The sequence below is a fragment of the Nicotiana tabacum genome, chromosome 16 (genome assembly GCF_000715075.1).
Source record: "Nicotiana tabacum cultivar K326 chromosome 16, ASM71507v2, whole genome shotgun sequence".
NCBI classification, from domain to species: domain Eukaryota; kingdom Viridiplantae; phylum Streptophyta; class Magnoliopsida; order Solanales; family Solanaceae; genus Nicotiana; species Nicotiana tabacum.
The window spans coordinates 160849357-160868454 of record NC_134095.1 but is presented as its reverse complement, the minus strand read 5'-3'; positions in this window follow the sequence as shown (position 1 = coordinate 160868454).

Here is a 19098-nt window from a genome sequence, read left to right as displayed (position 1 = left end):
TTGGTTTAACTTATACTCCCTCCATTCAAGTTTATTTGGAATTGGTATGTATATTAAAAATAGATTTTTATTTTTATTTGTTATTATACGCATATCAAGAAAAAATAATTTTTTTTCTTGTTATATCCACAGTATTTATTACTCATTTCAAATTATTTTCTCAAATTCAATAAAATACGCATCAATTAATATGGGTATCATGATAAATTATGCACTTCATTTATTATTTCTTAAGGGGCGTGAAAAGTCAAAACATGCCGAATAAACATGAACGGAGGTAGTATACAGCAATAGTATAATATATATATATTTTTTACAGTACCAATGTAATTTAAATATCAAGTTACCTGTCGTTATTTTTAATGATTAATTAATATTATTAAATAAAATTATTTGTACTTATATTTTAGGTGATTTAATTGTGTAAATAATTTTATATCGAATTTAATTATTATCTTTTTTTTGGTTTTGATGTCCACCACCCACCCCTTCACCCCCACCCCTTTTTGGGGGTTGAAATATGCGCACCAGGTCACTCTCACTCAACTTTGTGATTGCCCCTTGGGTCCTAACATGGGAATATCCATAGCCGCACGCTCTTAAGTCAGATAGAATTTAGGTTGCCTTTGGTGTTTTTGGACAATTATTTTAGGATAATGTTCAAAATAAAAATTAAAAAAAAAACACATTTTAATTTTAGGACGCGGAGTGGGAGTGGCTTCCGTGGAAGATAAGATGTGGGAGGCGAGGTTGAAATAGTTTGGACATATGAAGAGGAGAAGCACACATACCTCGGTTAGGATGTGTAAGGGGTTGCCTTGGTAGGTATGAGGAGGGGTAGAAATAGGCCTAAGAACTATTAAGGAAAGGTAATTAGGCAGGATATGCCGCAGCTGGAGCTTACCGAGGACATGACCCTTAATAGAAGGGTATGAAGATTGAGGATTGGATAGAAGATTAGTAGGTAGTCGAGCGTGTCCTTTTGTCTCTCTCAAGTCGGTAGCATTAGTGTTAATATGGTATCTCTTTATCCTTATATTGCTAATACCACCTATTGTTTGATTGTTATCTTTGCTTCGATTCCTTAATATCTTGTTGTTGTTACTGTTTGTTGTCACTGCTTCTTTTCTTCATTTCTTTAGCTGAGGGTCTATCGAAAACAATTTCTCTATCTTCCCAGGATAAGGGCAAAGTTGTGTACGCTCTATCCTCCATATACCCCACTTGTAAAAATTTACTAGGTTGTTATTATTGTTGTTAATTGTAGGACACGAAACAATCTTACCGGTGAACGATAAGCAGTAACATTACTTACCACCACCAAAGATTGTACTAGAGTGTAACGTATTCCTCTATTCTTAATTAAAGTCTCGAATTTAAGTGTTAAAAAAGAATTATCTTTAATAAAGAGCGTTTTATCCTTCAAAGTGAGTACTAAACACCGGGGAACCAAAAAATTACTTACTCGTACTAAGTATTTTTCATCAAATCAATAAGTAATAGTGTAAATTTTTAAAATGTATATTTTATTACTTAATTATCTTTAACTAGTAAACTTTGTAATTGAGTTGAGTTGAGTTGCAGGAATAGAGAGCGTGGGCAGCACGAAGTACATAGGAGCGTGTAAATGGTAGCAAATTAGGTGCATTTTTAAAATGTTAGTTGTCGCTTCGCGGGAAGAGAAGTGACGAAAGCAAACTCTTTGTCGTTAATTACACCTACTCATGCGTGGAAAAACTTTTTTTAATTAGATCTTAGGACACTAATTTACGACACTTTACAATTAAGGACACTATATTTGACGAATTAAACCTTGAGTAAACAATCACACTAATCATAGTAGAAGAAATTAAAATTATTTTCTTATTGACGAAGATAAAGTGGGTTGCAACTTTTGGCGAGGAAAATTTGTTTACGGGACGAAAGATTAAGGCCCTGTTTGTTCATAAAAATAAAAATAAAAACTAAATATAATTTAAAAATATATTTGTTCATGAAATTTTGCAAGTTTTTGATATTTGTTCGAAAATGAGTTTTTTCTAAAACTAAAAAGTGATTTTGACCACTTTTTAAAAATTATCAGAATTATTTTTCCCACTCACAACAGTGCAACATTTTTTTCAAGTAAAATACATGTTCAAACATAATTTTAAATTCCAAATATCATTTTTCAACTTATCTCCAAATACTAACTTTTTAAAAAATAACAATTTTCATATTCGAACGCCTACTAAGAATTTAATGGAAAGCATATATATTGGCCTATTTTTTGATAGAAGGGAAGCCAAAATAAGTTCTAAATTTTATTATGTATTAGTAACTGGATTCTAAATTTAAGTTCTATGCATATTTCGTGAATTTTTTAATACAATTTAGACTAAAATTACCAATTTCAATAAAACTCGTAGCTTAACTTATAGTTCCGCCTATCTTCGATGATATTGAGGTCTTCGTCTAATGAATAAATGATAATGAAATTTCAAATGACATGATATCAAATCTTAAGACTATTTAATTATTGACGACTCTAATAATTAAAAAATAAGGGGAAAACGTACTTTAAAATATAAGAAGAAGAAAGTAATGAGAAACTTAGTTTAATTAGCTAGATATTTTATGATGTTGAGGTTAATTTCTTCTAATCAATAAGTAAACTAATAAAATGGATTTTTAAAACTTTTAAATTGCAACATATTATCGATATCTTCAACTTGTTTACTGCATGTTCTCAAATTATCAAAAGAGAAAAGAAAAGTAACCATAAGAAGAAATTAAGGAGAAACTTACTTTGAGGTGTCAAGTAATCGAGAGCTTCTACGTCAAATCACAAAGTAATTAAATTATGAAATTATAAAGAAATTCTAAAATTCAAATTATGACGTGATATCAAGGTCCTCGTACAATCACAAAATAAAATACTGAAAATGATTCTGTTTTTAAACCTTACAAATTAATTATGAGTCAAAGCAATTAATTTATGTGTTTCTATTTTTTATATTGTAGATGTGAAATGCACTAACTCATTAATTAGCAATTATAAGTATGTATGTGATATTTATAAAAAATAATTAAGCTTGGATTAAAAAATTAAGTAACCATTCCATTAGTGCAAGCATGGTCTTATAATGGTCATAAAATTTTTAAAAAAAAGTTATAACTACATTACTTTTAAATTTTTTCACAAGGCAATAGAAAGAAGCCACCTGCCTACCAAATAACTGGAAGAGCTATTCTAGTGCATATATATACTAAAAAAGAAAATTAATTTATCATGCAAATTTTTTTAACAAATTTGCTGAACTTTCCTTCTGTTGCTAGCTCAGCAATGATCTAATTTTGACTTCAATACTAAATTAGTAGTTTAAAAATGCAATAAAGTGTAGATTATAGTTGGAGTATAAGTTTTATGCATGCATTAGCGATTTATACGGACAAATCATTTAAAAGATAATAGCAGATAATTTTTTTAATAAAATTAATTAATAACTTAGAATAAATAGTAAATAATATATTATAACTAATTAAATAACACCGATAACGTAAAAAGTCTATTACACTATTAGGGATTGTTTGGTTTGGAAAAGAATATCCTAGAATAGATAATACCAAAATATTGATATAAATTTATATCGATTTTAGCTAATACCAGTAATCAAATACGAGATAAATATAATCTCAAACTCTATATCGAGATTATATACTAATCTTAATAACCAGAAGACCCCTTAATGTATATAACTTAAATTCTTATTTTATTGCTATTTCAGTCCTCTGAAGATCATGAAAAGACATGGTTTTTGGCTAAAGTTGATAACGTGTGAAACAATAAACTGCACATTCTATCTCCCAAGATCCAGTGCTTATTTACTAGTATATCCTTTTCTTTTTAGGTTTTGTCTTTTCTGGTAACTAACTACTAATAAAGTTCTAAAAATAAAATCAGACGTGATAGCATTTTTAATACATAGATCTTTGTACAGTTAGTGGCTTTTTATCCATCCTAATGTCAACCTTCCCCCACTTAACGCCCCTTCAAATTCTATAGAGATGGATATAACTGTTTACCTTTAAATCGAATAACAATTAAATTTATACGCAGTTTTAAGGATATGTGGATTAATTCAACACAAATAATCCAGAATATTGGATAAGTGAATTAAAGACAAAATGAACTATCAAACCAGTTATGATGTTATGGTCTAGCCCGAACCTAGGTTGAACAGTAATTTTGCGCTCGATTGGACCCTTGGCTCGAGCCCGGTTATGAATAAAGAACAAAACAATTAAATAAGAACTTTTGCAGTAGCTAGAAAGCAGAGAATGAATTTGTATTGCTTTGATTCGTGTGTTACAAAAGAAAAACTTCCCTTTTATATAGTAGGAGAGTTTCATCCCTAGTACAAGTCTAAAAAAAGTAAAAATCTTCCTTTCTCATTAATTACTAATATGTAACCGACATCGAGCGAGATCTGCATTGTGATATCCGGTTAGGTACGGATATCACTGCCCTCTATCCGTTGTGCATAACCGTTTGCATATTTCCCGAGGTCTCAAAGCTCGTTCTGGGTCCGGGAAGCGTTACTTTATCACGCCTGATGATGAACATATCGTTCACCTCTCATGGATTCAACCTCGTGCGTCTGTGCTCTTCTTTCGTCTTCTTCACCGAAAAATCGGGGTATGCATTGTCCCCGATTTTACCCGTATACAGATAGTCCCCTCATTTTTCGGAGAGTAGGTTTGCTGAAATGATGGGAAACGATATATGAACCCCGATTTCTTTTCTTCGTACGTTATAACTAAGATGACGGGTAAACCGAAATGTCCCATCAATCGCGTTGTTCTGACTTCAGACATGTTTCAGTCACTGTGGCTGCCTTCGAATGCGAAACGTTGCGCATTGATTGTTGTTCCCCTATAAAAGCTTCAACATTTTTCACTTGTTTTACTTTCCGAATCTAGATTTTATCCCCGAACTTTCAAACGGTTTTCAACTTCTCCAAGTCTTCACTCTTTGTTCTTTGAGCCTTCATATCTTCATCTTCATCCCCATACATTTTCTTCGTACCTTTAACCCAGACCTTCATACCTTCATACCATCTTCATATTTTTCTTCAAACCTTTATACTCTTCATCAGACCTTCATATTTCACAAATCGCAATGGCAAAAACCTCCAAGTTAGTGCCTCAGCAGGCTGCTCCTTCATCTTCCCACTCGACCATAGATGCCGAGGTGGTCATTCCCATAGTGGCTCAGGAGCCTCCCGTGAAGGGCTTCATACCCGGGGGCTGCTCTATCGGGTACGATTTCAAGGTCGAGAAGGCCTCTAGCCAACAAAACCGAGGCGAGGGAGCATGGAGATACATATGCTCCACCACTGAAGAGACCCTACCCATAGTCCGAGCGGACTGTAAATGGAAGGGTAAGGATGTGGTTGTTCCCAGGCCCAACGACGATATCACTACTCACGTGAAGGGGTATCTGAGTGTTTACACTTACCCCTTCATGCTCGCCCCGGTGGACCCCATAGTCCTTGCTTACTGCAAAAGGTACGCGGTGTGCCTTAGGAAAATTTACCCGTCCTTTTGGAGGATCATGATCCTCTTACGCCATTTTGTGAAAAACACTAAAGCCCCTCGGTTCACCCTCGACCACCTACTCCGCCTATATAGTCCCCCAATATTTCGAGGGGGATTGATCAAGCTTGTTCGAGCAAGTAAGGCTCCTTTATCGAGCATCGACGAGGACCGAGACCGAGGTTGGCAAGGGAGGTTCGTTCGGGTGAAAATCGAAGACCTGATCCCTCCTGAGTTCCTGTCGTTCCCCGAGGAGTGGAGCGTATCCCGTAAGTATTGTCTTTCCTTAGTATTCCTTTCTTTTTTTAATTCTTTCTCTCATTGCCTGTGCTTGTGGTCGTGCAGCTGTTGCCCAAGTTCCTGATGCAATCCCCTGATTCAAGAAGTGGATCGAGGGGATCTGCAAGCAGATGTCGTACTCCGAGAGAGCATGGCACAAGCTTTCAGAGGGCAAATGGGAGGCTTGTTCTCATGGTGAGGTTCTTCTTTGAATAATTATAACCATGCTCTTAACTTACATATTGCTAACCTTTTCTCTTTTCTTACAGGTTTGCCTAAGACCACCGAACTTAGGCCATTGGATGAGGACGAGGATATGCCCTCGCTTGCTGAGCACTAAGAAGTGGATCAAAGAGATCTGCAAGCAAATGTCGTACTCTGAGAGCGCATGGCACAAGCTTTCGGAAGGCAAATGGGAGGCCCGTTCTCATGGTGAGGTTCTTCCTTGAATAATTATAACCATGCTCTTAACTTACATATTGCTAACCTTTTCTCTTTTCTTACAGGTTTTCCTAAGACCACCGAACTTAGGCCATTGGATGAGGACGAGGATATGCCCTCGCTTGCCGAGCCCTCCATTTTTGGGGCAGCCCGGGGTTACCGTGAAGGAGGAGAAGAAGAAGAAGAGAAATTCCTCGGGTTCCTCGAACGCCGAGGCGAAGAAGAACAAAAGGGTGGCCATCCGGTTCCGGAGGCCCAAGTAGAGAACCAAGTCTAGGGTACCAAACCCCGATTATCTCTACTGGCTTAGGGACGAGCCCGAAGATGACTACCTTTTCGTCGCTCATGGGTCGACCCTTAATGAGAGGGAATAGGTGACGATCGAGAAAAAGGATCATGAGGTCGATCCCCCTCTAACTCGGGAACTAGAGGGAGAGACGGAGGTTGTGGCCTCCAGGAAGCCCGCCCCTGCTCCGAAGGAGGCAACCGGTGTTATTGACCTTGCGGAGATGCCCTCCTATACCGAGTCTTTGCTCGAAGAGGCCCAAACGGGCAAAGAGAAGTAAAGCAAGGGAGTGTACGAACCGGACGATGACCTCAATATGTTTCTCGATGGTATGAATATGGCCGCACAGGAGGATTTTTCCTGGCTTGGTCACCAGTTGGTCCCGAAGAAGGATGTTCCCTTGGGAGCTGGTGGGCCGAGTTCGAGCCCAAAACTAGTGAAGCAATTTCCTGCTCAGAGCATGGACCCCGAGCGCAAAAGAACGATTGTTCTTTCAATCCTAGACCATCCTAGAGGATGTTGAGGTGTGGGGATAGCTAGCTACCTCTGATGCCTGGTGACCGAGAAGGACCAGACAAAGATGAACGAGGTGGTCACATCGAGCCTCTTCAACGACACGCATCAGGCGCTAAACCGGGTAACGTGTTAACCCCTTTGTAAATCTCACTTAGGTTTTTGATGTCTTCTGCTAACTTCATTATTTTTCAGGCTTTAGTGCTTCACCTTTAAAGCTTCCTCTGGTACCACTTGGAGGTTAGCCAGCTTAAGTTCGAGCTCAAAGAGAAGGTTCGGAAGAAGGACATGCATTGAGCTCTTAGTGAGCAGCAGGACGAGGGCCTTAAAGACCTCCCGATTCTCCAGGTTGAGCTGGAAAAAGCTCAGAAGGACGCCTCGACCCTAAAGCGAGAACATGCCGACCTGGTTGAGAAGGTAAAGATCTTTGAGGCTAAAAATGATCAGCTAGTCGTGGTGACTAACGACACAACTTCGCAGGTCCAACAGAAGATAGACCTAGCGGCCAGCTCCTGGCCAAGATGGACGAGGTCAAGGCCACGAACAAAGTGTGGAAGGGCAGGATGGAACTGCTGGCTTCGGAGAAGGAAGCTGCAAAGGCGGAGCTAGAATCGGTCGATAACCAACTCCGGGTGGTGAAGGACAAAACCGATAAATGGTCTCAGCTGATTGATGATCTCCGGGCACAGCTAAGCTCGACCGTCACGGAATGGGATACCATTGGGCAAGAATATGCTTCATTGAGGTCCAAACTAGATGCGACCTCTACTAAACTCGAGCAAATGATGGCCAGTAAAAGGCCGATGTGGAGGCAGTCGAGACCCCGCTTAAAGATGAAGACTAAGTACATAAATCGGTTTTCCTGGAGAGAGACCCTCAAAGAGATCCATGCCCGAGGCTTTGACATATTGGACGAGATTGAAGAACCTAGGAGACTCGAGGACAAGGCAAAGGAGCTCTACGATCCCAAAGGTCCCGAAGGCTCTGAGGGTTCCGAGGGCTTTGAGGGCTCCGACGATTCTGGCGATGAGTTGGGCCCCAGTGAAGACCAGGCATAGATGCCTTAGTATTTTTCTAGTTTTTCTTATGTATTTTTTTGTTTAATTTGATTATGTTCTATCGGTCCTTTATAAATTTATTTCAGAGTATATAAAATTTTTCCCTTTCTGGCCATACTGTGTCTTTACTTTTTAGCATCTTCTTGCAATTTCTATTTGCGTATTATTTTTTATGCCTTAGCATAAAATTAGACTTCGATGTTGCTTTTGTTTACTTGTGGCTTCAAACCCTCGGTGAGACCGAAGGTTTTTAAGATGCTTAAGTATTTTTAGACGACGTTTTTGTTGAGAGTAACCATTTAGTAGGCTTCGAATTTTCACAAGGGCCTTACTTTCTGGTTACGGACTTTGGATGTCTCCGAGCTGTTTTTACGGTGGCCGTAGCCTTTTATATTTGGGCACCACCTAATAGTTTTGGTGCCTTCGGGATTCGGTAGCACGGGTCGTCCAAATTTTCATCGGGCGATAGTCCCCGAGTAGGGGTAGCCCATGGGCTCGAACTCCCCGAGTAGGGGTAGCTCATGGGATTTAGGATCCAGGATAGAAACAATACGTAGTAACAAAGTGTAAGGGAAGTAGAAATTTCTTTCATTGTTTAGTATGCAAGGTACACGATCGAAGGCACATAAAACTTGTGCCATGGCTAGAGTGGACTATGTAGACACGGTTCATATGACCATTTGGCCCTTACAAAGAATCCTAATCACCAAGCCTTAGCTTTTAGCACATAAAATTTCCTTGTTCCCTTGCTACGGATCTTAATTCGAGGGTGACGACCCCTAGTATTCGAGGTCGAACTCGTGAGGTATCGGATACTATTGACCTGAAGCAAACGATCATTGATTCCGATTCCGGTTTGAAACCGATCTTCAAATCTAAGGTAGCATGTTTTACTGTTTCCTTGTTAAAAACCTTGCCGGAAAACACACTTCGGGACAAAACCGGTTTAAGAGAAAAGGAGTGCAACACGCACTTTCAGACCTAATAGCCACATCCGTCCTTGGCTGATTACCTATATACATTAGTACGATTTTTAACATGATTAAAAAGTAACTGAGTTCGTACCTAAGCAATAGTACTGCTTTAAGTGTGTCACATTCTAGTTGTTTGGTAGTTGCACGCCATTTGCCGCTTCGAGTTTATATGAGCCTTTGCAGGTTATTCCGACGACTCGATAGGGTCCTTCACAATTCGGGACCAGTTTCTCTTCGTTCGGGTTCCTGGTGTGTAGTGTTACTTTTCTTAACACCAAGTTCCCGACTTGAAAGTGTATGAGGCTGGCTCTTAGGTTGTAATACCTTTCTATTCACTGCTTCTGGGCGGCCTCCCGCCTTTCATCTAATAGTTCTAGGCTCGTGATCATGGCCTCGTCGTTTTGCTCTTCGGTCGCGTATTGAAACCTGAGGCTTGGTTCTCCCACCTCGACTGATATTAAGGCTTCGGCTCCGTAGACCAAAGAAAATGGGGTGACCCCGGTGCTCGATTTTGAAGTCGTACGGTATGCCCATAAGACTTCGGGTAGGATCTCCTTCCATTTCCCTTTCGAACCAGTCAACCTCTTTTTCAGGTTTTGAAATATAGTCTTGTTTGTTGATTCCACCTGCCTGTTGCCACTAGGATGATAAGGCATCGATAGTATCTTTTTTATCTTGTGGTCTTTGAAAAACTTAATCATCTTGCTGCCGACAAACTATTTTTCATTGTCACAAACAATCTCGGTCGGTATCCTAAATCGACATATTATGTAGTCCCATATAAATACAATGACTTCTTTCTCTCAAATCTTTTCGAACACTTGGTCCTCAGCCCATTTGGAAAAATAATCGGTTATGAATAGTATGATTGAGCTTTACCGGGTGCCCATGGCAGGTGACCGACGATGTCCATTCCCCACTTCATAAACGGCCACGGGGACATGACCAAGTGGCTTCTCCCGGTTGATGGATCATCGGGGCGTGTCTTTGCCAGTCATCGTATTTTCATACAAAGTCCTTTGTATCCTTCTCCATTTCGGTCCAATAGTGGCCGACCCTAATTAGTTTCCGAACCAAAGATTCTACCCCCGAATGGTTCCCGCATATTCCTTCGTGAACTTCTCTCATGGCGTATTCGGTCTCCCCCGGTCCCAAGCATCTAGCTAGCAGGCCGTCAAAGGTTCTCCTAAATAATGCCCATTCAACCAAGCTAAATCTGGCAACCTTGGTGCGTAGGGCTCTCAATTCTTTGGGATTCGAAGGCAATTTTCCTATCTTCAAGTAGTCTATGTATTTGTTCCTCCAATCCCAAGTTAAACTCGTTGAATTTTCTTCGTCGTGGCCTTTTTCTATCACCGAGTTCATTAGCTGCACTACTACTCCCCAACTGAATTCATCGGAATCGACTGAAGACCCCAAGTTAGCCAATGCATCGGCCTCGCTGTTCTGATCTAGGGGTACATGTTGCAGGGTCCATTCCCTGAATTGGTGTAGGGTTACCTATGATTTGCCCAAGTATATTCGCATCCGTTCTTCTTTCACTTCGAACTTTCCGTTAACTTTATTTACTACAAGGAGGCAGTCGCACTTAACTTCGATAACCTGCGTCATGATATCCAGTTAGGTACGGATATCACAGCCCTCTATTCGTCATGCGTAACCGGTTGCCATATTTTCAGAGGTCTTAAAGCTCGTTTTGGGTCCGGGAGCATTGCTTTATCACGCTCGATGATGAACACATCGTTCACCTTTCACAGATATCAATACGAAGGGCTCCCAACCTCGATTTCAACCTCGTGCGTCTGTGCCCTTCTTCCGTCTTCTTCACCGGAAAATCGGGGTATGCATTATCCCCAATTTTACCGGTATACGATAACCTAAGCTTTATTAGTTTAGATAATTTGGTATCATGTTCATGTTTGTGTTCTCTATATAGTACAATTTGCGGCGAGTGGATCTTTAAAGATCGACATATATAGTGGCAAATTCAAGTTCTATACGTGTAAAACTTAAATTATGAGATGAGTTAGAAAATGTATACCTAGCTCTATTTATATTTTCTCCTTGCATATACATTATAATGTATGACATCAAAGCATCGGATTTTGTCGAATCCGACAATAACGTACTCAGTATAATTATACAAATGGGGCTGGGGAAGATAGTGCATGTGTGTGTAAATTTTATCTCTATCTTGTACAGGTAAAGAAACTGTTTTCGATAGACCCTCGACTCAGACAAGCATCAAAGCTATTAGCGGATTTTATCGAACCGCAAATCTATAATTGAATCCGCCATGCATACTACGTACGATTAATATAACGTAGTCAAAAATGATATAGTAACCTTTTGTTAAAGTGTTCAAAAATGATAAGTTTTGTATACGAAAGAAAAAATAATAATTAGTTAATTGTGGGGAGAAAACATAGTATTTTTTTCTAAATCAAACGAAAAATTATCTTATTCGTGTATCAACGAAGAAAAGAAAGAACCAATTTCATCCACAAATAAAGTGGAAAGATAGTCATACCAAGAGCTTTCATGTATTAAAATCATAGAAAAAATAGAGTTGATTATACCTAAAGAATTCCCTTCAATGAGAAAGACACAAGGTCGCAGGTTGGTTCACCTTAAATAATATACACATTTAAAATTGAATGCCATATTGTTGACTCTTGTTTTGATATTAATAAAGAACCTAATACACATTTAAAATTGGATATGTGCATGATATAGAAGACCATGGAAAATTGGAAATAACCTAAGAAACTCGATGCACCATTCCAATTGTACATAAACTGTTAATTAGAAAACCAAGCATTATGCTTTGAGTAGACCGATCACCAATCGAAATCAAAATCTTTTACGTTTTAGAAAGTTAAAAAGTCTTTTGTTACTAGTTTCTTTAAGTTTAATCTTAATTTCTATTGGTAGAGTGTTAATTATGTGAGACGTTTTTAGAAAAAATAAAAAATAATTTAGACAAATACTTTTATATTAAGACTATAATCCAAGAAGTCATCTATTACTAGTTCATGTATTTCTTATTAAAGGATGAACAAAAATACTAAAGTCAAGGTAGTATGTAATATTATTATAACATTCAATAAATCCAAGATATATATATATATCTTTCCGACCGGGATCGGAAGAATTTTTCCCATACTGAAGTTTTGGGTCTTCATGAGTAGTTCTTGTCGACTATGTGATCGGGTCCAAGCCTACATTATTATTGAGTAGAGAGGATGATCAATGCAGTTTTAACCCAACTAGGTCGGGATCGAATCCACACAGAGTTAATAATTGGAATTAGGTTTATATCCAAGTCTAGATGCGGGTTTTGCTCTTAATTACACTTCCACACATGTTTGGTTTGATTTCTACTTCTAACTCTATTCTATTGATTGCAATAATTGAATCTAAGGACAATGTTTTTGTTGTTGATTTTCAAGGGTTTAAAGGGACTAGGGTAGTGACTTCCACCTAGGTGGATATCTAACAGGTAGCAAAAATTTAGGGCAATCGTGTGATTAATTGGGGTCGTAATATAGCTATCACAGCCGGGTACTCACTCTATACCTCTCAGTAGTTTGAGTGATTTTGCTCAATTTGGCTTTCTCAAGTTCAAATAGGTATTCATGCAATTCAAGTGATTTTAGCTCAAGTCGGGTATTACTATCTCTAAGTTTAACCCTTTAATTGAGGCTATCAATTTCTTAAGTTCACCCTAATTTCTTGTTAGCCTAGTTTTTCTAGATTTAGTCCCTCTTTCTCAAGTAGAAACTAAGTCATAAAGGCATGTATCAGTTTTTGCAACCACTAATTCTATAGTTCTAGCAAGAACTAGGCTAAATATCACTAACTCATACACATTCAAGCCCTAAAATTAAATACTCATCAAATACCCACACTAGGATTGGGTCACAACCCTAACTATGGGTTTAGCTACTCATGAAAATAAAAGAAATTAAAGAAGAAATGGAGATAAAATTCATAATACTAGATTAACAGATGAAAATCAAATGCTGAGAGATAATTCTAGCACAAAATTGCCCAAAACGGACTGTGCAGTTGTCTTATGTGCTCGGCTAAAACATAACTTAACCTAAAAATGTCAAAAAAATCTATTTATACTAAGCTAAAATTTTCGGACAAAAATACCCCTGCGGAGGTTTTGCGATCGCGTAATTCTTACCACGGTCACACTCTTGCTTCGCGGCCGTGTAATTCTGATCACGGCCCGCATTCTTTAATTTTGGATCTGGGTTGATGTGAGCTTCGCGGGCCACATAATTTCTATCGTGGCCGCGTAATTCTAATACGGACCGCACTTCTTGTTTTAGCTTGAAATGTGAACTCTCTGAACCTCAACAACCGCAGTCTACATAATTTCCATCGCGGACCTCGCTTCATTTGGCCTGAAAATGCACTCTCTAAATCTCCCTTTCGCGGACCGTGTATTTGTAACCGCGGCCGCATTGTGGTTTTCATGGCCGCACAATATTTGTGTGGTCCGCGTTTCAAATCTCTTGGCCCAGTCTTGGTTTTTGTTCAAATTTTGACTCCTTTATGAGTTGATTATCACTCCTTTGGCTCATTTTGAACAATCCCTACAAGCAAGTATATTACATTAGTTTCCGGGAATACCTTTACGCATTTTTGGCCCAAAACACAAGTAAAAGAGAGCAAATAATAGGCTAAAATCCCTACTTATCACTATGAGACTAGTGCAAACAATGCCTTGAAATAGTAGATTTAGTAGTATGCTTTCTTTCTCCGGGTATGAACTCCTCCCTTGAGGAAGGCCCCTGTTGTGGCAATTCAACCCAGAGGGTAAAGCACTGGAAGATAATTGCTATCCTCTTTCAAAAAGGACGGGGATTTAGGTCTATTGCTTATGTCCGATTTGCTGAGGCTACCTTGACTTTGCTCATTTCAGAGGAAAAGCACTTGGCATTCGTTAGTTATTAGCGGCATCCCATAAAGTCACCGGAATGATTGGATAATTGATTTATATGGATCCTTCTTGTGTGAAAGCACAGAGAAAAATGACATTGCCAAAAATTGATTTTCCCAACCGGACAAAACTTCTAACTTCAAACTGATTTACATAATGAACTGAAAACTCCTCTATTTATAGAAGAAAGGAAGCAGCTGCAAGGTTTTTCTTGAGCTGCTTGTAAGCTGTCTGCATGAGCTGCTTGTAAGCTATCTGCATGAGCTGCTTGCAACCTGCTTGTTTAATAAGAAGCTGATGCAAATTATTTCATTGAATTGCTTGCGACCTACCTACATCAGCTGCTTGTAGATAAACTTCAATGGAGTACTAAATGGATAAACTTCTTCAAGAAGATTATCTATAGTAGAGTATTAAATGAACATCCACAATATAATTATTTTCATAACACTTCCCCTTGGATGTTCAATAAAAGATATTGTGCCTCGTTAAAATCATATTAGGAAAAACCTAGTAGGAAAAATTCTAGTGAAGGAAAAAGAGCACACATATTTAGTAAAAGATATTGTGCCTCGTTAAAACACATACACATTCCCTACTTGCTCCACATGTAAACACGTAGCCGGTTTGGGATTGAGATTTATAGAGATCAAATATATAACTTGCATCTGCATAACCAACAAGATCTACACTACCTTTGTTTGCATAAAGTAAACTCATATCAATAGTTCCCCTTATATATCGCAATATATGCTTAATCCCATGTAACAGCCCAGCCCGCTGGTGATATTGTCCACTCTGGGCCTAGGCCTTCACGGGTTTAAAATGCGTCACTAGGGTCTAAGGCTTGTTAACTTATATACCCAACATCCCTCTTGTGTTTTGCCGATGTGGGACTCTGTCTAAAGCCTGGGGTGTTACATACACCCCCTCTTATGGACTCAACGTCCACGCTGAGGTTTGCCCCACCGCATGGGATTTGCCTAGACTCAGCATCGAGGTTTTCCCCGCCTAACCAGGATTTGCTTAAACTCAGTTGAACTCTGACCTACCATCGGCAAGGCTAACACAAGAGTGTCTTTGATACCATCGGTAACAGCCCAGCCCGCTAGTGATATTGTCCGCTCTGGGCCTAGGCCCTCACGGGTTTAAAATACGTCATTAGGGTCTAAGGCTTGTTAACTTATATACCCAGCATCCCTCTTGTGTTTTGCTGATGTGGGAATCTGTCTAAAGCCTGGGGTGTTACATCTCATTCCAATGTCTCTGTGTAGAAGAAGAGTTATATCTTGCTAGTAAATTAACAGAAAATGCTATGTCAATCTTTGTAGCATTAGAAGGATACATAAGTGCACCAATTGCACTAAGATAGGATGTTTTAGGACCAAGGAGTTCCTCATCCTCTTCTGGAGGTCGGAACGGGTCCTTATTCACTTCAAATGATCGAACAACCATTGGTGTACTCAATGGGTGTTTGTCCATGTAAAAGCGTTTAAAGACTCTTTCTGTATAGGCAGATTGATGGATAAAGATCTCATCTGCTATATATTCAATTTGTAGACCAAGACAAAATTGTTTTTCCGAGATCTCATATTCTTCTTAAGATATTCAATTGCCTTTTGGAGCTCTTCTGGAGTTCCAACAACATTTATGTCATCAACATAAATAGGAAATGTAATAAATTCTGATGTCATTTTCTTTATAAAAATACATGGACAAATAACATCATTTATGTAACCTTATTTTAGCAAATATTCATTGAGGCGATTATATCACATGCGCCCAGATTGATTTAAACCGTACAAAGATCTTTGTGATTTGATCGAGTACATTCTCGAGACTTTGAATTATATGCTTCGAGCATTTTAAATCCTTCAGGGGCTTTCATATAGACTTAATCAAATGAGTCATATAGGTTATGACTTGTATCTAAATGGCATGACATCTTTAAGTGTCTAGACTGCTGGTCCGATTCTTACAATCTTTTATAATATTTTACACTATATTGTATCAAATATAGCATCGTGGATCATTTTATATCGGTTCCTAAGCGACATAACTTGTTGAGATCTCATCACTTTCTTTATTTTCAGGTACCTGAACTTCTTCTAGAGTTTCATAAAATGTTATGTCGTGGGCATTTCTAGAGTTCATTTTCTCCTCATTATGATCATTTTGATCATTAGATCCTATTATTTTTCAAGGATTGTTACCTTTGGAACGAATAGTTTACTACGCTTCATGCTTGCAGTAAGCTTTATCCTTCAGGGATTTTAATTTTAATAGGAGCATTTGCAGCTGAAATATGATATATAGTTTTGGATCAACAAATGCTTCTGGCATTTGACTTGAATTATCTTCTATGTGAGGATCATATTAATGATAATTCGATTCATATAGCATATTATCCAGCTGTTTATTCCATCCTCTAAATGTTAGAAAAACTAACATATATCCCCAGTCTTCTTTGGGAAACCTATCTTTGTGCATTGTGATAAAGAAACTAATCATATACCACACATCAAAAGTTATTAGATAGTAAAAATATTTGGCTTCTTATCTAAAACCAATTGTGATGAGACGACTTATCAAATATTGTTGGTTTGATGCATACAAGTGTTGTTGTATGCAATTTAGAAAATCTTAGACCAACACATGAAGCTTTGTTCTGATAAGCAATAGTATAACCATTAATAGGAGATATTCAATGCTAAACTAGCTAGGATATAAAACAACATCTTCAAGATGAACTATCTTGATTTCATAATCTGAAAATTATGCTCTTAATAGAGAAAAGCAACTTCAAATACCAAACTGTAGGTTGATAATAAACACACATGTAACCATCTCATATATGCATCTACAAGTGGTTCACATGATAGGTGAATGAGCCCATATTCATCTTTTATATATTTCAAAATTCAAGGGTCTTACTCCCAACTTTAGCCGGTATAATCAATTTATTATGAAAACAAGCAACACAAGAGAATTCTTGAAGAATGTTCTAGTCCTCAGTATATGCTTATCTGAATTCTCAAATAGCTCATTTAAAAATGACAAATGAAAACTTCAAGTTTATCATGGATGGTGCTATCTCTTAGTAAACTTCTGGTTTACTATGGTATAAACTTTTGCGTTAGTAAACTTCTGATTTACTGGGGCGCTATTTTTGTATCAGCGAATTTCTGATTAACTGTAGCTACTTTTGCCTCAGTAATACTTCTGATTTACTGTGACTGATTTTGCACTAGTAAACTTTTGGTTTACTATGATACATAAAATAGTACAAATTGAAGAATAAGGCGGGTCACTTCTCACATACATATTATTTTACCCCCTATGATTGTGAAAATATGAAGATTTTCAATCTTCTAATCATTTTAGTCTCAATATAATAGTCATTTGTATTAGTAAACTTTAGGTTTACTATAACAGAATGACATATTTGTATATAAGCTCTTCGAGAGCCTTCGTTTATTATCTACAATCTAATATTTATCAAACATTACTGGTGTTATGTGTCTTCTAGACAAACAATTAGCTCTTCAGGAGTTGTTGGTATATTTTGACTATCAAATATTGTTCAGACACTTCTGGTATCATGAGAGAAAATCATAATCAAATAAATAATATAAAATAATTGTTTAAACACAAGAAAATACCTCTTCGTTTTTCCTACTTCGGGAGAAAATTTTAATTGTGTTGCTTCTTCAGGAGCAAATTTAAAATACGAAATATTGAGTATATATTCCCTCAATCATATTACCTCTTCTGGAGGTGAATTGTAATATATTTACACCAAAGTGCGTTCATGTTTACGAGCTTTATTAATATTGTCACATTCACTTCAAGGAATGGATTAATAAATATCAAAAGTTCGCATCCTTCAGGGAACAGAACATAATTATCTGAACGTGCATTAATCACACCAAATTGTGTGATAGCTTAGAACATCTTTTAAGATAATGCTACTTCATGAGCAAATTGAGGTATGTATGTAATATAGATAAATTTTCTCTAACTTATCTTCATTGTAACCATAGCAAGCCTAAGTTATCACTTCTGGTGGTCATAGGCATATACCATTTCTGATGGTTAATAAAATTTAGTTACAATGAGATATATGAAACACAACCACTTCTGATGGCTGTATATTTCAAGCAAACTCTGCTGGAGTTTAAGTGAATCATAAATTTAAGTCATAACAAGACATAGAAAATATTATCACTATCGGTGGTTATATATTTCTTGTAAGCTCTGATGGAGTTTAAGTGGACCTAATAATGTCATCCACTTTGTAATCCTTTCCGGAGATGATACGTGTCATGACCCGGACTTTCTACCCTCGAGAGTCGTGATGACGCCTACTAATGAGAGCTAGGCAAGCCAATCCTTAAATGCTTACATCGTTGACAATTACTTATTTTAAAAATTATCAGCGATAGCGTGAAAGCAACGAAATTAAATAAATAACCGGAAGACTTAAGTTTAAAGAAACTGAACAATAATGCGAGAAGCAACATATGTCTCTACCCAAGAACTGGTGTCACATTACTCACGAACTTCTAAGAGTGCTAAATACAACCGTTTGAAAGAAAATATAAAATGTTTGTCTCGAATATATGAGATAACAGATGGAAATAAAAGATAGAGGAGACGCCGGGCCTGCGAACGCCTGCAAGGCTACCTCAGTGTCTCACTGGACTGAAGGCTGACTCTCGCGCTACTGCTGCTGTCCAAAACCTGGATCTGTGCAAAAGAGCACAGAGCATAGTATCAGCACAACCGACCCCATGTGCTGGTAAGTGTCTGGCCTAACCCCGGCGAGGTAGTGACGAGTCTAGGACCAGACTCCAGATAAACCTGTACATTTATATAATATATGGCGGAAAAGTAAACAAGTAATAAGCAGTTAAAGCTGGGGAAGGGGAACATGCTTTGGCGATAGCAGTTAAAAGAAATAATAGGGAATAATAAGGAAGCTAGCACTATAACTTCTATCACAAATGAAGA